Source organism: Brassica napus, chromosome C9 (genome assembly GCF_020379485.1).
Source record: "Brassica napus cultivar Da-Ae chromosome C9, Da-Ae, whole genome shotgun sequence".
Taxonomy (NCBI): domain Eukaryota; kingdom Viridiplantae; phylum Streptophyta; class Magnoliopsida; order Brassicales; family Brassicaceae; genus Brassica; species Brassica napus.
Window position 1 is genome coordinate 44,897,190 of NC_063452.1, and position 23,497 is coordinate 44,920,686.

The 23,497-nt window shown below is 35.6% G+C and overlaps 1 long non-coding RNA gene across 7 annotated transcripts; it reads right to left on the minus strand.

Annotated features, from left to right (window-relative positions):
* Window positions 1-7,264: 7,264 nt before the first annotated feature.
* LOC125592930 lies at window positions 7,265-21,698 on the minus strand. Of its 7 annotated transcripts, XR_007328712.1 has the most exons (7): window positions 21,164-21,698; window positions 20,644-20,957; window positions 14,039-14,230; window positions 13,593-13,666; window positions 9,358-9,538; window positions 7,686-9,185; window positions 7,265-7,571 (listed from the first exon to the last, which is right to left on the minus strand). It is a non-coding gene; the product is annotated as an uncharacterized LOC125592930 (long non-coding RNA). The 7 variants fall into 7 exon arrangements; XR_007328706.1 differs by having other exon boundaries at window positions 7,308-9,185; window positions 9,358-9,551; window positions 21,164-21,343; XR_007328708.1 differs by having other exon boundaries at window positions 7,308-9,185; window positions 21,164-21,341.
* Between the last annotated feature and the right edge of the window lie 1,799 nt (window positions 21,699-23,497).

Consider the following 23,497-nt stretch of genomic DNA (forward strand, 5'->3'; position numbering starts at 1 on the left):
ATTCCAAACAGCGGTTCAAGACTTCGGTTTGACCATCTGTCTGTGGGTGAAAAGCGGTAATGTACTTCAGCTGAGTGCCAGATAAATGAAAGCATTCCTTCTAAAAGGTACTGAGGAACACCTTATCCCTATCAGACACGATCGAAGCCGGAAAACCGTGAAGTTTAACGACCTCAGAAATGAATTTGGTCGCTACATCCACAGCAGAATAAGGATGTTTCAAGCCAAAGAAGTGACCATACTTACTGAGACGGTCCACGAAGACAAAGATCACATTATATCCCGTCGAGGCTGGCAAGCCATCGATGAAGTCCATACTAATGTCTTGCCAGACTTGGGAAGGAATAGGAAGAGGGTGAAGCAATCCTGATGGAGATAAAGTAGAGGTCTTGTGAGTTTGGCAAATCACACATCGAGCAACATACTCTTGCACCATCAAGCGCATCCCCTTCCACTGAAACGATTGTTGGATGCGTTTAAGAGTCTTAAGCACCCCGGAATGACCACCAGTGAGTCTGTCATGACACTCCTTGAGAATCAATGGAACAAACCGAGAAGTGTGAGGAATCACTAACCGTTTCTTATACCATAGCTTGCCATCAACGACAGAGTAACCCGTCTTCACAGGTTCTCCAGCTAATACCTGCTGCTTAAGAGTCGTAATGGCTTCAGACAACTCAATCTCTGCATAGATATCTTGCAGCTGAAGCACACGCGGAACAATTAAGGCAAACAGGGATGAGCTAGTCCCCACTACAGAATCATGCATCTGTCTTGAGAGACCATCAGCAGCTTTGTTTTCGATCCCTGGTTTGTAGATAATGTCAAACTGAAACCCCATCAACCGAGTGAGCCAACGCTGATACTCCATAGAAACCTCGCGTTGCTCTAAAAGAAACTTCAAACTCTTCTGGTCAGTGTGAACGATGAAACAATGTTCCATGAGGTAGTGTTTCCACTTGAGAATAGCCAAAACAATCGCCATGAGCTCTCTCTCGTAAATTGGCTTAAGGCGTTCTCGTGGAGTTAAGCTGCGGCTAAAATATACAATAGGCAGCTTACGCTGCATCAACACTGCCCCCAAACCGACACCCGAAGCGTCTGTTTTGACCACGAAGGGCTCAGAGAAATCAGGCAGTGTAAGAACCGGAGCATTTGACATCGCATGCTTGAGTTGTTCAAACGCTAACTGAGCTTCAGGAGACCAACAAAACTTATCTTTTCGTAACAGATCAGTTAATGGCTTAGAAATGATGCCATAGTGGAACACAAAGTGTCTATAGTATCCAGTAAGGCCCAAAAAACCGCGCAGCTCTTTGATGGTACGCGGAACAGGCCAGCGCAGCATTGCTTCTATCTTTGAACTGTCCGTAGCAACTCCTTGAGCAGAAATGATATGACCAAGGTATTCGACTTGTGGTTGAGCGAAGACACACTTCTTGCGATTGGCAAATAAGGTCTGATCAGCGAGAACCTGCAAAACCACTCGTAGATGCTCCACATGCTCAGCTTCAGACTTACTATAGACCAAAATATCATCGAAGAAAACCAATACAAACTTCCAGAGAACAGAACGGAAAATCTCATTCATCAACCCCTGAAATGTGGCCGGCGCATTGGTGAGGCCAAAAGGCATGACAAGAAACTCGTAATGACCTTCGTGTGTACGAAACGCCATTTTCTCCACATCACATTCCTTCATTCGTATCTGAAGGTAACCAGAATGCAGCTTAGAGAAGACCGATGCTCCGTGTAACTCATCCAATAGCTGATCAATCATTGGAATATGGTATTTATCCGGAATGGTTGCACGGTTAAGGGCTCTATAGTCGACACAGAAATGGTAAGACTTATCTTTCTTACGCACCAAGAGAACCGGGCTAGACAATGGACTACTACTAGGCCTGATAATACCACTCTGTAACATATCAGCAACCATCATTGTCATCGCTTCCTTGCTTGCGTGAGGATAACGGTACGGTCTAACCGAGATAGATGTAACCCCTGGAGTTAAATGAATCGCATGTTCCCGTGATAACTCAATTTGGCCATGATCAAGCGTTGTCTCCAAACCTCCAGAATTAAACACTCCCTCATCCAATATCTCCACCTCAAAACCATTAATGACCGTCAACACTTGTAACTCATTCTTCAGGCATAAATGTGGTTTAACGTATGGGCCCTTACATTTGAAACAAATTCCATCTTTGCGCATCTGATCGAGCTCTGCATCTGTGTACTTCAGACGAGGACGAAAAGTCCCTGGTGATGATGCATCTCTCTTTTCTCCAGAACTCACAGAACGTCCTGAGTTAGTAGACCAAGTATTCACAGTAGCCCCTGTCACTCCTCGACGGAACTGATTATCCGTAGCTACAGCTCCCACAGATTTACAGAAGGCACTACCTTCCATCCCAATCACTGCTGTAATATGTTCTGTCAATCCTTTAGGTTCCTTCATTTTGATCACCTCCTGCATCTCAGGCTTCAAACCATTGTAAAACACATGTACCAGATTCCTCTCATCCATGCCAGTAACAATAGAACGCAACGCTTCAAACTCATTCGCATAATCCATAAAGCAAACAGTCGCTTCCCTGGTTCATCCTCCAATTTTTGTCTAAACCGTGATACCAATCTCCTCTTGAACTGCATCCAATCAGTAAATGGCTCAATCTCCATCTCTGCGTTGAACCAATTCAACACCGGTCCCTCCAAACTCATCGACACGAACTGTAACCTTTCCTTGCCATGGAAATTCCCAATTCGAAAATACCTCTCCACTCTAGCCAACCAATCAAACGGATTCGTACCAGAAAACACCGGCATCTCTACCTTCTTCAGCAAGCTTTCATGATTCTCAAACACAAAGGGAGGTAACTGATAACCGTGATTAACCGCTCTCGTACCTGATCGAGAAGAAGAAGACAGCTCCGGAGGAGGCGATCGCGGAGAAGCGATCCTCTTCCCTTGCGCCTTCTCCGTTTGTTGATCTAACAACAACTGAGTCAAACGATCGAAGCGCTTATCCAACGAGTCGAAACGAGCATCGTAGGATGATAACCTCGTCTCCACTGATCGAAAGTGTTCCTCCGTCACCTGCGCCTTGATCTGCAACCGTTCGCACTCAGAGTGAAGGAACGAGATCTCGTAACTCGTCGCCATCTTCGATTCGTCAGCATCTCCCAAAGTATCACCACAATCATCACTAGTCGCCATCGCAAGCTCGATCGGTCACAACGCACCAATTTGATAAGATCTGAAACTCCGAACTCTCTTATCAACTTTTCTCTCACCAAAGATGTAAATAGATCCAAAGGATAAATCGATCAATTGATATAAAAAATAATTATCGATTACAAAGCAAGTACTGAGTTTGTACTACGCTCTCATGACAAACGTAGCTGAAGGTCTCATAACGACTCTTCACTCAACAAATCTCAGCATCAGAAAATGGAAATACAACAAGAGTCCTTTTATTTGAAATTTGTAAAAATATCTTCTAGCAAAGTCTCTCTCTCAATCCTCGGCTTTGCTACCCGTGTATTGTCCCGAACCCTCTCTTCCGTCTAGAATGTTTTGTCCCAAAGCCTCTCTTCCATCTAGAGTCTCTCCTCTCTCTGTTCCTTCTAACTCCCGCTCTTCCAACTTCTTTCCCTTCTCATGTCTCTTCTTCCTGAAATACACACGTTGGAGCGTATCAGTTTCTTCACTCCAAGCCTCTGCTGCTCCCAGCGCCTGCTCCTCACCGTATCCACTTCGTGGAAACCCGTTTCTTTCAGTCGGTGGCCCCTCCATGTCCAACGAACATCCCGGATCCGTCACCCCTGGTACGAGCTCTCATATGTGGTTGGACCGAGTGACCTCTCTCGATGGGCTTGGGCTTCACGCTGTTCAGCGTAATCTTTCCGGCAACACCTTATCGGAGTCAACACATTTCACCTGCCCTCCTTGTGTGCCTCCCTTCCCTCTGCACCAGTGCACAACATCCTAGTGGTTAATGTAGCTCCTCTGAGCTTTGAAACCCCTCTGCAAGCCATGTCTTGTCGTGTCGATACACCTCACAGATATACTCTCCCTCGGTTGAGATTGGGCCAGACACATGGTTGGGTCTAAAAAGACCCATTAACCAAGCATGTTCACATATTTTGGTCCTTTAAGCTTACATTTATTTTACTAAGCATTCTAGATCTGTGTCCCCTTACCTATCGCCTCTCTCTTGCATCGTGGACTCCGACCTTTCACTTAACAGTCACACCTTTGTTGCCTTTCCTCCGGTCACCTCCAACTCACATAATTGTTTCCTTGATGGTTTATATCTGCAACCTCACCTAAACTCATCATATCCCGACTCTGTCAACTACTATCCTTTAAAGGTTGTACCGTCGACGACTATGTGTGTAGTCCTACACCGGCAGCCTCTCTGCACCTCACTGCAACGTCGGGAGATCTAGGCATCTTCTGAGATGGTTTTCAACTGGTTTCAAAATACATTGGTTGGATTCTCCAACGTCGATTTTGACTTCTTTGTGTTCTTTCAAACACCGGCTTAACATTACAAGTGAAAATTTTCTACGGGTTTCTTCTCTCTTTAGCCACTTCTATCTTTTGTTATGTTTTAATTATATTAACTTATTATATCTCTGGTTGTAATCATCTTTTTTAGTCTGTTGGACGTTTAATTTTAATATAACCATTTGTTGTTCAGAAATATAAAGTAACTAGTCCATAAATCAAAAGATTGAAATGGAAAGGCATAATGAGCCAACTTCTTCGTGGCTTTGTTACATTACATAAGCCAGAATATCAGCTTGATATCAGAGAAATCGTTAATTGGACAAGTCCAAAATATCTTGTCGGATCCGGATGGATTGTGATATAGAACACGCATTAGTACTATTAAACCCTGCTATAAGTTAATTCTTTTATCTTTTGGACTTAATGTTTAGGAATCACAACAAAAGCCTTCCAATATTCAATCATGTGGTGGATCAAGCTTGAAATAACTTGAGCAACAAGTTATCTATTTTCTACTGAGTTATGACTTAGGAAATAGGAAAGTCTTTAAGTGTTTAGGAGTTATCTGAATCTTATTGTCTAGTATGTTTAGGACTTTATATTCATATATACATGGATATGTCAAAGTGTGACATAACATAAGAGTTTTGTGATTGAGAGAGCTTAAGGTTTTGAGTGAGTTTTCTTATGAGATTAATATATAAGACAGTGATTCTTATTAAGTGAATTCTTAGTTGTGTTCCTGAGATCGAGTTTCAATATCATGGAGCAACAAAAAAACGATGGAGCAACACATACATATTTAAAGTGCACATTGTTTTAAACGATGAAGTGATGTTGATTGATCCCAATGATCAAAAGTCAAAACCCAAACACTTGATAAAGTACTTCCTATCTTCAAAGATCAACTTATTTCTACTCGTCCATAAAATCCACGGAAATAGATGTTGAGATAGGCTTGAGTGAGGTTTCCATGCAACCTTTTCCTGCCTTATGGTTCACGGAGAATGATATATACCTAAAACAGGTTATCGAAGAGGTTTGAAAACACTTTGGAAACCCTTCCAGATAACACTTGTAAGCTTCATTTGCACAAATCATCAAACATTTTTTATACATAAAATTTCCTATCATGTAGATTAATCTATATATATATATATAAAGTTGGCTTATTCCCTTCTTATGACATGTGGAATGAGGGTTTGTTGACATGTGTCCTCATGTTTTTTTTTGTATTTAAATTCTTCTTCTTTTAAATTATTGCAATTTTCTTCATCAATTTCTAATTGTGTATTATCTAATCATTCTCACACTTATTGGTCTCTAAAATTCAAGAAAAAAAATAAAAGAATATAAATATATTTTAAATATTTAATTTATTCACACCTAAAAATAGAAAGACTTTTCATCATTTTATTATTTTTACTAATTTTTATTATTTCATTTACAAATTATATTTATTTCACTATTAATATCATAAGATAATCAAATTAAGAATAAGAAACTAGACAACCAACACATAAACTAAGAAAGCATGAAAATAAAAGAAGCAACTTGAGAGAAGGAGAATGGAAGACAACCACCAAAAAATCAGAGACTAAACTTGAGACCAGAAATAACCTTTCAAGCCCACATAGCATACACGAACGAAAACATTATCCAAATCTCGAGTGGCAATGGTGAAAGGGAGAGCCACCAGAGATGCGATGAAAGCTGCAAAGAGATGCAAGAATAGAGAGGGAAAGGGAGACAGAGCGAAATCAGAAAACTATGGAGCCGTCCCAAGCTATGAAAGAGAGCATAGAAGTCAGAACACCAAAAACTAGATCTTGAAAACCAAAACGAGCAGAGACTATTGACGGTAAGCCAATGACGAGGAATACAAAATCAAAGACGGATAAACTCTGATCCAACCAAGGAGATGCAGTTCCTAACATCAGCTGAAATCTAAGGAAGAAGAGGAACAATCAATATTGACTGGAACAGCCTACAATGCCGTGGGAAGCAACCGAACAACTGAAAACTCATAAACCCGATCTGCAACAAATACCATATAATCTAATAGATGAAGAAGGCAAGAAGAACAAGAGAAAAATGTGAATCTTTTTCCGGTGATGGTGAGAAGCACCGCACACCAGAAATGTAACGAAATACATAGACGGTGAGGGCTCAAGTTTAAAATATGGGGAGAGGGCAAAAAACATCTTAAAAATTATAATTTTCAAAAATATGAAAAAAATATAATACAATTTTGACGATGAAACCGTTAATCTTAGAATCAACAAATGCGTAGATGCAAAGTTATTGAAATTCAATATTAGTTTACGTTAGAGGCTCATTTGACTACTAACAAGTACTATCTACACAATAACACATTATTCAAAAAAAAAATGCAAAATATATTAACTTATCACCTATTACATAACAAACTAAAAACATCAAATAATGATCTTAACAAATAAAAACGATAACATAATTACATTATCCAAAAAAAATCATGCTCTTAGCAATAATAAAACAATATTCCGCGCGAACACCCTTCTAGTTTGATATAAACTAATCTAATACTTAGAACATTAAATAAATTAATTTATACATTTATAAGCCATAAGCACCATTAATCAATTAACTTATAATCACTTTTATTTACCTGATCCAAAATCTTATTGTAAAACTATTTACTAATTTTCATGACAATCCAAATATCATAATCATATTGTTTATAATTTTTTTAAGGACTTTCATATTAAAATATTTGAGAATTTTTTGAAGACTACAAAAGAAACAGATTCAAAATTTAAAGGAAGTAAAAATAAGCATACCAAAAAACCCAAAAAATGGGTCTGATTGCTTTACAAAGTAGAGCTGAAAAATCCTACAAGCTGTCTATCTTTAGACATGAAACTCTAACATCGCCTCACCAAAACTGTAGATGCCACGAATGGCGCCAGAGAAATTGGACTGGGAAGAAACCACCACATTGATCTTCACTGGAGACAAATCACCGAAGAGCGTTAAAAGACCACTGACAAAGTTATGAGGAGGAGAAATGCCTGAAAAAGCACAACAAAAGGAGAATAGGAGAGTAAGGAGATCAGTTCTAGAACTTAAACGCCACCACTAGCCCTCTGTTCAAGTACCACGTCGTCCCCAAAGCGGGGTCTTACAATTCAGGGCCGGTGAGTCAAACAAACTCCACCTCAAGCATCACCGCCACCATCTTCAATCGACAACAACGCCGACGAACACTCCACCCTACTTCAACCGATGACAAGAAGAAAAGACACCACAGAGGGCTGAAGTAAACACCGAGGAGACGAAGACCCGGATCCGTTCCCATAGTTTTGGGACTGCAGAAGAGCCACCGCCTCCGAGAAACCACCAACCAAAACATGCAGCATATGAGGAGCAAGGATCGCCACCAGATCGGCTCCGATTTAAAAACATAATCGCGAGGAGTGAAACCGGAAAAAGAAATAAAAATTAAAGAAAAGCAGAGCGCCTTCACCACCTCCGGCCGGAGGGGTGGAGATCGAAAAGTTGATCGTAAAGTTGATCTAGAGAGAAGAGAGAGAGAGAACAATTGCCTTTTGAATATTGTTTATAATTAAGATAAAGATGTGAGATTAACAAGAAAAAAAAACTATATCTACTCTATTAAAATAGAGTCCTAAATTTATCTACCATAAAAATTCTCATTTAAGTTTTGACCTGTTTGAAGTTTGCTAGGAAGCTACTTAATTTATGGACCATAACAAGTTAATTACATTATTATTATTAGATATATCACACGCTTTTATCTCCTATTAAACCGACGACATCTATTAACCCAGCATCTACTCTATTAAATGTAAACCAATATAACATACGATTTATTTTAAATCGTGAACCCACCATCTACTCTATTAAATGTAAACCAATATAACCATAGGATTTAATTTAAATCGTGAACAAGTGTTATATACAATTAGACTAAACCAACTATGTACTCTATTATAAGTATAACAAACGAATTACACTTAGAGATAGCTGCCATTATGAACACAATATGTGTTAAATAAACTTCAATCATATATAAACTTCAATCACATAATTTCATGTGTGCCAAACTTAAAAATATAAGTTTCGCAAAGTTGGTTTTTCGAAATACATAAAAAGTTCAAAATTACATGTATTTTATTTTATTTTAAATATACTATTTTCATCAAATCTAAACTGTCTTGACGTGCACACCAAGTTATCAATAATCAATAACAACTTAATATAGTATATCTTTAACGCTATTTTTTGCGAAATTGAAAATAGATATTTCTTTTTGCCTAATAAGATTTCCTCCCTTATTTTTCTACTACGTTTTTACTCGACTATCCATCTACGTTCATAATCATTTAGATATTAAATTCATATAACAACTCCAACAGAATATGGTAATCAGAATATCCTATCGAATTTAACTATATGGAAATCGAATCAAATCTTCAGCACGCTATCATTAAACCTAAAGGTTTAGCACATCACTATAAATACTAGGACGATCAACTAATACCTCCTACATCCGCAAAAAAAAAACATACACTCATATGGCTATGATTACCTCAGACCCGACTATCACTTTGCTCAATGATGTCAAACCATACAAAACATCTTGGAAGGTCGAAGTTAAAGTCCTGCATTCATGGACACAACATTCATCTTATTCTGGTGGAGATTCTCTTCAGTTCATTCTCGCAGATAAAACAGTAAGTTTATCTATTAGTTAATTTATGTACATGTTTAAAATGGGCGTCTAAACTGATCCTTATATCAAATGTTAATGTAGGGAGTTAAGATTCATTGTACCTGCAAGAGAGTCTTCTTTGCTCGTGTTAAGAAACTTCAGCTTGGACAATGGAGGTTCATTGAGAATTTCTCACTAACCGCAGCTGCCGGAAAGTACCGACCGACGAGTCATAAGTACAAAATGTCGATCCTCAGCAACTCCAACGTCACCAATTTCACCCTCAAAGATGAGGATAATTTTCTGTCATTAACATCTTTCACAGAAATCATGAACGGAAGTCTTGATTCTAATTTTTTGATTGGTAAATTTTTAGACTTTTCTTATTCACAAATATGCTACGGTTTATGATTAATAATCTTCTTATTTTTTAATAATATGTTTGTAGATGTTATTGGTCAACCAATTGATATCGGAGATATCCAGGTTGTGCCTGTGCAAGGTAAAGAAACAAAGAAGCTTGAGTTTACTTTGACAGATACAGAGTAAGTTATAGATTACCTTTTCCAAATATACTTTTCATATGTAATCAAATCGTGTTTTTTTAATGTGTTAATCTTCTAATGTATATTTCAGGGATCACCAAATAGCATGTTGTCTTTGGGGCCAGTTTGCTGACCATATGCTATATGCATACAAAGTTGCTCAAGTCAATAAGAATTTTCTCTGTTTACTGAGATTTGCTAAAATCAATGTTTACAAGGGTAAATATTTGACTAAACGATTAAGAAAAAAATTACTTTAGTATGCTTTTGATTCACTTAATAGATTTTTATGCTTTGTTGCAGGACAAGTTCAAATTATAAATGCTTTTGATTCTTCCACTATCGAAATAAATCCACTCGGATTTGATGTCCAAGACTATCTACAAGTGTACGTTTAATTCTAATCACATACCAACTATTTTATATCTACTCATTAAATATACATGATCTCTCTAACCGTATGGTTAATTATTCAGGTTGCCTAAGAACGAGCTTGCTCTCACAACTGGTAGTCATGAGCTTGCAAAACATAAAGGAAGCAAACGCCAACCTGATAAATGGTCTATTTATCCTGAGAGATCAATTCTGGATATCATTATGGCGACTGATGTAAGTTTTTAGTATATCTAAGGTATATACTGTTACAATCTACCTATATTCTAAAACTAATGTTATTTTTGTAGACTGAAAACTGCATTGTTAAGGGCACAATTTATGCAATTGACACATACTGGGCTTGGTTTTATTTTGGTTGTGTTAAGTGCCACTTCAAAAAGGTTACCGATATTACCAAAAGGGATGTGGTTCCTGTGAAACATCTATGGTATTGTGATTCATGCCATCAGTCTGTAACCAATGTTGCACCTCAGTATGTTTTTTGATCTTAATAGTATAGATATATGTATCTGACTCATATAACTTACCAATTTTAAAATTTTCAAGGTTCAAACTCCATCTACTTATAAAGGATGACACTGGTGAAACTAAGGTGATGCTGCTTGATACTATTGCTGAACCAATTTTGGGAGTGAGTGCTGAAGTGCTCTTAGATGGTTCTCTAGAAGAGGTATGTAAAATTATCCATTTAATTGTTGTATATTACATACATATAGTAGGTGTTTGTTTTTATTTAGGTTGAAGATCCTGAAGACTTGCCTGATGCTATTAACGAGCTTATTGGAAAAACTTTCAAATTTGGTGTCTATGTGAGCAAAGACAATGTTGACTATGGAGCTGATATATTTAACATTGGGAAAACATGGTCTGCTGATGAGATCATAACTCACTCGGATGATGAGAATACTGATGATACATTGACTAACAGAGTTTTATCTGACCGTTCCTCAGGACAGGTCTACTCAAATTATCATTACTCTTCCTAATTAGATATTCATGTTTATATGTGTATTCATTAAAAGTTTATTCTATTATTTTCAAGGTCTCTTTGGTCAGCATGGAAAGTGAAGAGAACACATGTTTGTCGTCAACTCCACTATCAAAACGAAAGAGAGAATGTGAGATTGATGATCTTTCTTCTACCTCTAAGAAACAATGCTCAAAGATAATGAAGCAGGAAAAGAAGTAGAAGTGGAGAAAACTGAGATGCTGCGGGTTTTTTTTTTGCTTTTTATAATTGTTTTATTTTCAGAAACTATGTTTTTTTGAATTTTCTATTATCTGGTTTATTTCCATATGTCGTATTGTTTGGTTTTTATCAATAAAGAAGATTTTTAATTAAGACTAGATGTGTTTTGTGAATCTAACCTATCAAACTGACTATCAGGAAAATGAATACATGTTTAAACTTATAAATCTTTAAATAAGTTTTCACAAAACGCACTTAACTAAATATATGAGCATACGGAAATTTAAAAATAAATATACTTACTTTAATAAGCTGTTGTTGAACTCCCTTTAGTAAATCAGCTAATGTAGATTGTTTGATAAATCCATATTTACATCCTAAACAAAATTAAGTTGTTAGAATACTTCATATAATTATATAAAGAAATAAGTTGTAGTACTCAAAAAAGTAACTCAAACGAATATATTTTATAATCAATTACAATTATTACTTTGAACAAGTAAAGATATTAAACGTATACGTGAAGATATAACCTACAACTAATCTACATTTAGATATTCATGTGATCTAAAGAGATTTTATACAATATTTCGTATGTAAAGAATCTTAACTTAATTAATTCTCTTTTCAATTATTTTCATAATCCCGCCTATACTACAAATTAGAAAGTTTCAATGTATAAACAAAGACGCCATTATATTCTTATTAGCAACAGAATGACTCTGAGAATTCATTGAACAATTTTATACCTAGCAACTTTGTTTTAAAGGTGATTATACTAACCGTATGGTTAATTATTCAGGTTGCCTAAGAACGAGCTTGCTCTCACAACTGGTAGTCATGAGCTTGCAAAACATAAAGGAAGCAAACACCAACCTGATAAATGGTCTATTTATCCTGAGAGATCAATTCTGGATATCATTATGGCGACTGATGTAAGTTTTTAGTATATCTAAGGTATATACTCTTACAATCTACCTATATTCTAAAACTAATGTTATTTTTGTAGACTGAAAACTGCATTGTTAAGGGCACAATTTATGCAATTGACACAGACTGGGCTTGGTTTTATTTTGGTTGTGTTAAGTGCCACTTCAAAAAGGTTACCGATATTACCAAAAGGGATGTGGTTCCTGTGAAACATCTATGGTATTGTGATTCATGCCATCAGTCTGTAACCAATGTTGCACCTCAGTATGTTTTTTGATCTTAATAGTATAGATATATGTATCTGACTCATATAACTTACCAATTTTAAAATTTTCAAGGTTCAAACTCCATCTACTTATAAAGGATGACACTGGTGAAACTAAGGTGATGCTGCTTGATACTATTGCTGAACCAATTTTGGGAGTGAGTGCTGAAGTGCTCTTAGATGGTTCTCTAGAAGAGATATATAAAATTATCCATTTAATTGTTGATATTACATACATATAGTCGTTTTTAATATAGTAGGTGTTTGTTTTTATTTAGGTTGAAGATCCTGAAGACTTGCCTGATGCTATTAACGAGCTTATTGGAAAAACTTTCAAATTTGGTGTCTATGTGAGCAAAGACAATGTTGACTATGGAGCTGATATATTTAACATTGGGAAAACATGGTCTGCTGATGAGATCATAACTCACTCGGATGATGAGAATACTGATGATACATTGACTAACAGAGCTTTATCTGACCGTTCCTCAGGACAGGTCTACTCAAATTATCATTACTCTTCCTAATTAGATATTCATGTTTATATGTGTATTCATTAAAAGTTTATTCTATTATTTTCAAGGTCTCTTTGGTCAGCATGGAAAGTGAAGAGAACACATGTTTGTCGTCAACTCCACTATCAAAACGAAAGGGAGAATGTGAGATTGATGATCTTTCTTCTACCTCTAAGAAACAATGCTCAAAGATAATGAAGCAGGAAAAGAAGTAGAAGTGGAGAAAACTGAGATGCTGCGTGTTTTTTTTTTCTTTTTATAATTGTTTTATTTTCAGAAACTATGTTTTTTTGAATTTTCTATTATCTGGTTTATTTCCATATGTCGTATTGTTTGGTTTTTATCAATAAAGAAGATATTTAATTAAGACTAGATGTGTTTTGTGAATCTAACCTATCAAACTGACTATCAGGAAAATGAATACATGTTTAAACTTATAAATCTTTAAATAAGTTTTCACAAAACGCACTTAACTAAATATATGAGCATACGGAAATTTAAAAACAAATATACTTACTTTAATAAGCTGTTGTTGAACTCCCTTTAGTAAATCAGCTAATGTAGATTGTTTGATAAATCCATATTTGCATCCTAAACAAAATTAAGTTGTTAGAATACTTCATATAATTATATAAAGAAATAAGTTGTAGTACTCAAAAAAGTAACTCAAACGAATATATTTTATAATCAATTACAATTATTACTTTGAACAAGTAAAGATATTAAACGTATCCGTGAAGATATAACCTACAATTAATCTACATTTAGATATTCATGTGATCTAAAGAGATTTTATACAATATTTCGTATGTAAAGAATCTTAACTTAATTAATTCTCTTTTCAATTATTTTCATAATCCCGCCTATACTACAAATTAGAAAGTTTCAATGTATAAACAAAGACGCCATTATATTCTTATTAGCAACAGAATGACTCTGAGAATTCATTGAACAATTTTATACCTAGCAACTTTGTTTTAAAGGTGATTATACTATTCCTCAGTTCCAGTGCATGTAACTGAGAACAAACCGTGTATTTTCCATATGCTGTCTTTAATACGAAGAGTTTCTGCTAACATAGCCCTTCTATGAACAGGATGAAAAGAAAGCATCAACCTCGCTTTGAAGATGATGGTCATCGGCTGCGTTCCCAATCTATTTCAAAACAGAGAATGGATCATTCTCAAAGAAAAGATGTCCCTTTGAGTACAGTTTTTCGAAGATTAATGAGTGATATTACCAATAATAACGTTTCATCAAGGTTTAAAACACAAGTTTCAGTGTCAAATCCTACAAACAAACGAGGTGTTTTATATTCTATATTGACCATTGTTTGTATACCAGGTTTCCTCACATTCAGCTAACATCTCTAATCTTATTTGGTGTAGTTTGTTTTGACAAAAAAAAATAATGAGAACCCTAATGACACAAAAAAGAGTCGAAGAGATCAAGGTCTGTTATATATCCTAATTTACTGATAATAGCAGAGACTCCAATGATAGATGATTAATTTTTTGTTCATTATATAATATACTAATATAATAATCTCATCTCAGGTATAATAAGAGGATCATGTTCAAGTCATGTCACATTTCAAAGAGAAAACACACCAAATACAAAAATACCTGTGACATCCACTAGTCATACTACATTTGATTCAGGAATTTCAAACACATCTTATATAGAACATGATTGTTCTATAGATGATCCAGAGAATGAAGGTAAACTGTTTTTCATCCAGAGAATGATTTGAACTTTATGTTGTTTCGTCCCTAACTAAATTCATACGTTGGATACTTTTATCTATTGCATGTTTTACAGATTTACTACGATCCATAGATGAGTGATGATCTAGAAGTCGAGTGTAGTAGTCAGGAAAGTTCGGATACTGAAATTTCAGATGACGAACAGTCTATTGTACAAGAACCACTGAAAGAAGATCAAACAGAGAGAGTTAGCTTTCTAGCAGCTTTATTTAAAAAAAAACTTCTCTGAGGTGAAAAAACCACCGAAGCCAAAAGTGAAAGCAGTGTCATCATCTGAATATGGTAAGCTAAAATTTGTCAAGAGATGGTTTCTATGTAGACAATGTTTTTCTAACCTATAAACATTCTTATAAAGCAGATTATGTTGATGAAGGTGACCCAACTTACACCTGTGTTCATTGTGGAGCTATCATGTGGTTTGGGAGCGCATAAATAAGACCAAATCTAGGAAAAAACCTATATTTACATTGTGTTGCATGCAAGGTCAGGTCCAGTTGCCATTATTAAAGAAATCCCCTGATGTTCTAATGAAGCTTCTTACAGGAAATGATAAGCTGAGTAAACATTTCCAAAAGAATACCAGATCATATAATATGGTTTTTTCATTCACTTCACTTGGTGGTAAAGTAGATAAGTCTGTTAGAAAGGGACGAGGACCACAAATGTTGGTGCTTCATGGTGAGAATTATCATCTGATGGGAAGTTTAACCCCACCTGAAGGAAATTATGCCAAGTTTGGACAGCTTTACATTGTTGACACAGAGAATGAACTTCAAAACAGATCTAATGCTTTGAGGTAAGTAATTTAATTTTGCATATAAGTGCTTAAACATTACTGATAACGTGTTATGTAAACTTATTATATCTACTTTACTGTTTTTCAGAAATGGGAAAAATGCTCAGACAGAGAGTACGATAGATGGGTTGAAGAAAGAAATTATTCAGCCTATAATGATGATGTTGAATGCTGTTAATCCATATGTTAAGCAGTTTCGATCAGCTAGAGATAGATTTCGAATGAATCCGGAAGAGACTTTCCATATGCGAATCGTAAGTAGAAGTGACAGAGATGGTCGGACATATAATATGCCAACTGCATCTGAGGTTGCTGCATTGATTCCTGGAGATTTTAATTTAGGAATGGATAAGCGGGATATTGTTCTACAGCATAAGTCTGGTAGACTTACGAGGATCGATGAGATTCATATTTCCTATTTAGCACTACAGTATCCTCTGCTATTTGTGTATGGTGAGGATGGATTCAGGATTGGCAGTAAAAAAGGTGTCACAGAAGCGTCGAAGAAACTAAAAAAAGATACTATCAGTATGAGACAGTTTTTTGCTTTCCGGATGCAAGAGCGAGAAAATGAATCGCATGTTCTTCTATATTCGAGAAGGTTATTTCAACAATTCATAGTTGATGCATATACGACTATCGAAGCCAACAGGCTTAGGTATTTGCAGCTCAACCAGACATGCTTGCGTTCAGATAGTTACGACTCTATCAAGGAGTTTGAAAATGCTGGACAGTCGGACATGAATGAACAAGGTCAGCAATTTGTTATACCAGCTACTTTCACAGGGGGTCCAAGATACATGAAGAATATGTACTTAGACGCTATGGCCATTTGTAGACATTTTGGTTTTCCAGACCTTTTCATCACCTTTACATGCAATCTAAAATGGCCAGAACTTACGAGATTTCTGAAAAAGAGAGGCCTGAATTCAGATGACAGACCAGATGTTATATGTCGGATGTTTAAGATGAAACTCGATTCTTTGATGCATGATTTGACAAAGAAGAATATATTGGGGAAGACAGCTTCATGTAATTTTTGTTTTGACTCAACCGTAGTTTAAAATATTTCTTATTATTTCTATACTGACTTGGTCATTTTCTTACAATAATGTCAACTGTTTTTTTATATATTTCAGCTATGTATACTGTTGAGTTTCAGAAGAGAGGTTTGCCACATGCTCACATACTGCTTTTTATGCATCCTTCATCCAAATTTCCAAAAACAGAAGACATCGATAAAATCATATCGGCTGAGATTCCTGATAAGTCACTTGATCCAGATCTCTACGATGTTGTTAAGGATATGATGATTCATGGTCCGTGTGGAGCTGCTAATAGGAATTCACCGTGCATGGAAAATGGACAGTGCTCGAAAAGTTTTCCTAAACCCTTTGCTGATAATACTAGAGTGAAAAAAGATGGATTTCCTGTTTACAGAAGACGTGAGCAATCTAACAATTATGTTGAGAAGAATGGTTTGAAATGTGACAACAGATGGGTCATCCCTTATAACAAGAAACTCTCTCTTCGGTACCGAGCACACATTAATGTAGCGTGGTGCAACCAAGTTGGTTCCATTAAGTATTTATTTAAATACATTAATAAAGGAGCTGGCCGTGTAACTGTGGTAGTTGTACCAACAGGGCCAGATGTTACGAATCAAACAGCACCAAATTCGTCTGCAGGGAACTCAGCTACAGCGACCTCGGCCGCAGCGAGCTCAGTTGCAGCGAACTCAGTAGCAGCTAACTCGGCTTTAGGAAACTCTGCCATGGAGACTGGTGGTAACATATTGAAAGAAACTGTGGAGATTAAAAAGAATGAAATAAAGGATTTCTTTGATTGCAGGTAGTTTATTAACTGATCCATAAATATTTTATTTTCAGTATGTAGTATTTATTTCAATCTTATATTCTAACTTATATTGTTCTGATCAATGTAGATATGTTTCAACTTGTGAAGGATCATGGAGAATTTTTAAGTTTCCAATACATTACAGATCTACTGCGGTTGAGAAGTTGTCATTTCATCTTCCAGGGAAACAGACCATTATCTTCAAAGGGAAGGATAAAGTTAAGGACGTTGTCAGTCGTAAGCTCATTGAAAACACAATGTTCTTGGCATGGTTTGAGCTGTGTAAGGTTGATGCTTTCGCTCGGACTCTTACATATATTCAGATTCCCAACTATTATACATATTCGAAGAGAAGAAGTTCAATAGAAGGAAACAAGGTTTCAGTGTTGGAAGAATTAATTATGCTCCAAGGAAGCAAGAAAGCTCTTATTATCTGAGAGTTTTGTTGAACTATGTCAAAGGTCCTACTAGCTATCAGGATATTAAAACATATAATGATGTGGTTTATGAGGGGTATAAAGAAACATGTTATGCTCGGGGAATATTGGATGATGACCAGGAGTACATAGATGATTTGATAAGGCGTAGCTATGATAGTTCTGCAGCAGTTGTTCGTGATCTATTTGTTCTAATGCTTCTGTCGAACAGTCTTTCTCAACCAGAGGTGGTTTGGGAAAAAAACTTGGGAACTCTTATCTGAAGATATCGAGTATAATCGCAGACATCGTTTCAATAGGCCAGGTACACTACTAACTTCTTCTATCAAATTCCCCTATTGTATCTACGTTTTTGTCAAATTGTTGTTTGTTGATTGTTCTAATAACCAGCTATTTATTATGTGAGACTGTTATTTTATTAGAATTTACAGCTTCACATGAGAGTTCTTTTCGTGAATTGGCAGGACTTAAATTGACTGACAATGACAAGAAGTTGTATGCTCTAATAGAGATTGAGAAGCTTATGAAAAGAAATGGGAGTTCACTTTCACTATATGAGTCTATGCCAAAGCTTCCTGCCAATGCCAAATCGATTGAAAATGTCTTGATATTGGATGAGCTAAGTTATGATATGGAAGACTTGCAAGCCACTCATGATATAGATTTTTCAAAGATGACTGATGAGCAAAGAAAAATCTATGATGAGATCATTAGTGTTGTTGTTGAAGATAGAGGTGGAATGTTCTTTGTTTACGGGTTTGGTGGCACAGGAAAAACCTTTCTTTGGAAACTTCTATCAGCTACTTTGAGGTGCAAGGGAGATATAGTTCTTAATACTGCATCATCCGGAATTGCTTCCCTGTTGTTACCAGGTGGCATAACTGCTCATTCCCGTTTTAGCATACCCATCAATCCAGATGAATTCACTACATGTTCACTGACTCCCGAATCAGATAAAGCTAATTTGATAAAGGAAGCGTCTCTAATTATCTGGGATGAAGCACCAATGATGAGCCGGCATTGCTTTGAATCCTTAGACAGAAGTTTAAATGATTTAATGGACAATCCAGATAAAAAGCCTTTTGGTGGAAAAGTAATTGTGTTTGGAGGTGATTTTCGACAAGTACTTCCTGTTATTACAGGAGGTTGTAGGGCTGAGATTGTTCTGGCTTCCATGAACTCATCATATCTCTAGGAACATTGGAAGGTTCTGAAGCTTACTAAGAACATGAGACTGTGTTCAAACAATCTCACAGATGATGAGGCAAAAGATCTGAAAGAATTTTCTGAGTGGATTTTGGCTGTTGGTGATGGGAAAGTATCAGAGCCTAATGATGGGGAGGCATTAATTGAAATTCCAGAAGAGTTTTTAATTATGGACCCTAACGATCCTATTGAGACTAAAAGTCTGGCCATTTATGGAGACACTGATTCATTGAGAGGGATGAAAGATCCTAAGTTTTTCAAAGATAGAGCAATCTTATGTCCAACTAATGAGGATGTTAATATGATTAATGATCATATGTTATCTTAACTCGAAGGTAATTAAGTGTTTTTTTACTATATATATTTTCGTTATTTTTATTGACACTGACTCTTTTATAAAATTTGGTTATTTCCCATCAGGTGAAGAAATGATTTATATCTCATCTGACAGTATAGATCCATCTGATACTGCCTCGGTCAGTAATGAAGCCCTCAGTTCCGACTTTCTAAACAGTATTAAAGTTTCTGGGCTACCAAATCATAGTCTAAGATTGAAGGTTGGTTGTCCTGTTATGTTGCTTAGGAACATTAATCCTAATGAAGGTTTAATGAATGGAACAAGATTGGAAATTACACAACTTATGGATTTCATGGTGGAAGCTAGAATCTTAACTGGTGACAAGGTTGATAAAGACGTTTATATTCCTAGATTGTTGATCGAGCCTACAGATAAAAGACTTCCTTTCAAGATGCGCAGAAGACAATTGCCTTTAGCTGTGGCTTTTGCAATAACCATCAACAAGAGTCAAGGACAATCATTGTCTGAAGTGGGATTATTCCTTCCTAGACCAGTTTTTTCCTCACGGCCAGCTATATGTTGCTATTTCAAGGGTTACTTCGAAGAAAGGTTTGAAAATCTTGATTGTGGATAAAGAAGGGAAGCCCCAAAAGAAAACTACTAATGTTGTTTTCAAAGAGGTTTTTACTAATCTGGAAACCATAGATGACTGATGTGAGTGTCTTGCTGCGAATTTGTTTTGTGTTTCTGTACTTTGCAGACTGAAATTGGTGTTTTGGTTGTTTTTTTTGTTGTACTACATTTGCTTTAAAGTTTTCAAAGTCATTTCCGATTTTGTACTAAATAAATTCTTTGTTCTATCTGTTAGGGAGACTCAATATACTATATTTTATTCTATCTTACTAATAGAGGTTTGAAATCAAACCAAACATGTATTGATCATCATGTTTTGATCCAAAAGAAAAAACAGTGTGCCATCTAAAATTAAACTAACCATGTATCTAATATAATTCAACAAAACATAGAACAGTTAATCAGCAACCCAAAAACAGATATGCAAGATCAAGTACGTTCATCTACAAACAAGTCAGTTTATATAGTTTATCATCTAAGTAATTGTACAATCCTAAATCCGATAATCCTAGGATGATTCTACAAGTTCAGTTCACGATTTCTCGAATAAAATAAAAAATTAATATAGTACTAACCTTTGTTTGTGTAGTTTGTTTTGTGAATTGTTCCAATGCTGTATTTCCCAGTTTCTATGGCATACAGCCTTTATCAATAACCTATCAATATATGAGATGAAATGACAAAAAAAAAATAAGAACAAGGAAATAATAGAAACGAAAACATAGCAAAAGATCAACAAGAGAATAAATAAATCTGTGTTGATGTGAACATATGTAATATGATTATATCTCAGGTCAGACTTAACTTTTTTAAATCTCTGTCAAGTTTGTCTTCTACTCTGCTTTTGTCTTTTTAAAGATCCATCGTTTAAACAATCCTTGCCAATTACCTAATAAAATACCAAGTTCCTCTGTCAGCTTACCGAGAGCAAGACAAATTAATAGAAACAAAAACTGAGTAAGAAGATAATAATGATGATCGATCTAGAACTAGATCTAACAGATCTATCAATATGAGTAAGAACCAGATATTTAGATAACGAAACCCTGATCGTTAACCCGGATCGTTTACAATCAGAAAATTATAAAAACTTACCGAGAACTCAGTTATCGATTGAGTTTGGTGATTGACTGAACGGTGTTTATTCTGGATTTGATATACTTTTAAAGAATTTCTGTTGATGATTATAGAGGAGATTATTTTGTCGAACTGAGAACCACCGACGGAGAAGCAAAGAAAAAAAAGTTGTTGATTTTTCAAGAAAACGTTAAAAGTGGTTTCCTTCCCGGAAAAAAAAGGTGTGGGCTTAATTTACCTTTCGATCAATCTAATACATTTTTAACTAATGGGTCATTTCTGTAACAACAAATATAATTTTTGAAAACTTAATGGGTCATAACGTGTAAAATATAAGAAACAAAATAATGCCCATAAAACATATATGTTGCGTGGTTTTATGTTGGAGTTCAGGTTGACCCATTTATGAGACAAAGTTCAGACTTCTTTCCATTTAAAGAGGTGAATAAAAACATCTATGTTGAGTTTAATGAGATAAACAAAATCAGGCTTTTTTGTTTAAAATTATAATTAATATTAAAATAAATCTAATCTCAATTAATTTAAATTGACCATATATTTTTAAAACATAGTAAACTATATCTTAAAAGTACGGACCCGAAAAATATTTTTTTCAAATATGTTAATAATAGATTTTAAATAACATATAAATATATTTTAAAGAACATATATAACAAAAAAACACTATGTACAATATTAAAAATTTCTGCACACAAAAAAACACCATGTACAATATATGTTGTAACAACATCACAATTCAATATATCTTTAAAACGTATTATTTACAAATCAGTAACATTAAAATATTATATAAATATAATATACTACTAAATATTTAAAAAAAAAAGATTTGGCAGAACCATATCCGCGCACAGCGCGGGTCTGTATCTAGTAACTTTTTAAAGACATCTTTAAACATGAGTTTAGATTTAGAAGAGACAAAAAAAAAAATAAGATTAACAATCAGAAAATTAGGTTTAGAGCTTCTTTTTCTTGAAAGAAGTTAATATATGAAAAGATAGGTGAAATTGTGTTTCAAAAAAAGGAAAAGGAAAAGATAGGTGAAATGATTGGTGGATCAATGGTTGATTAAATACATGTTTTCTTTATTTGATTTAATGGTTCACTGGTTTGCAGAGTGCTGCATCAAGTCATTTGGATATGGGGCGGAAGCAACGATAAATAACTTAACCAAAGGGGTTATGGAACCAAGCTTAGGATCGGCCAGCTAAACCAAGGGATTCTAGGAATTCCTCGCTTGTGACCTTCTTCTAGATTGATGAATCTGATCAAATCTATATTATAATAGATGAGTTTTTTCTCACTCCTCAGCGCGCCACGTCAGCGTTTTGTTGGGCTCCACTTTTAAAAAATGTGATAAAATGTCAAGTCTATGGCTCGAACCCGGGTTATTGAGATATAAACACCAACATTTATACCACTAAGCTAAATGATATTTTATACATTGATGGTCGAACCTAATATATATTTATGAAGGTCGGAAGCTCTTGCTTCTTCGGCTTCCTCTGAGGGTCGGGCCTACAAGTGCGTTATGGGTTTCATTTTTAAATGAAATTCATCACGTTATATGAAAAAAAGCCCAAGTTTGCAACAATTATAGTTTTCTCATATTGTAAACTGTTGTCGTTTAACATGAATTTGAGTTCTTTTCATCACTGTCTAAAATAAGTCTGAGTTACAGAGTTGCGTCATGTGTCTGTTTCGTAATCTATTTTTTCACCGGTGAACTCTTCATGTCCACATCTTAAATCGCTTGATCATAAATGTTCCTGATTTGTAACCCCTATATAAACCCTATATATATGATTCTCATCTTTGATGAACTCAATCTGTATCTCCACAAAATTCATTGATTCCTCTTAGATTTAACCAACTTCTAGAAAATGTTTCTCTCTGCCTCTCCAATTCGTCAAACCGGCGTCTCGGTGTCCGTCACTCAACCTTCGAATCTCTCCGTCTTGGTCGTAGTAGTCAGAGCATAGCCTCTGGCTTCCTCGCTTCTTGGATTCCCTGAACTTCAAGAAAGACATGGCGTTTGTGGGAATCACGGTTCTCTTCCTTGATGAAAAGGTAAGTTAATATTCGATCTATAAGACTTATTTAACATAATTGTTTTAATTTATTTCCTGATTTTTTGTTGAATAATATTATTTGCAGATTCCGTGATTCATGGGTTTACTCCCGTCGGACGTGCTAATCATTACATGCCATCTTTGAAAGCTGGTTCCATTGTGAAATTTGATCGTTTTGAGGTTTCTAGGTGCTCAAGCATGTATAAGATAACTGATCATCCATTCCTCATTCGTTTCATCTCACTAACCATTATTGATG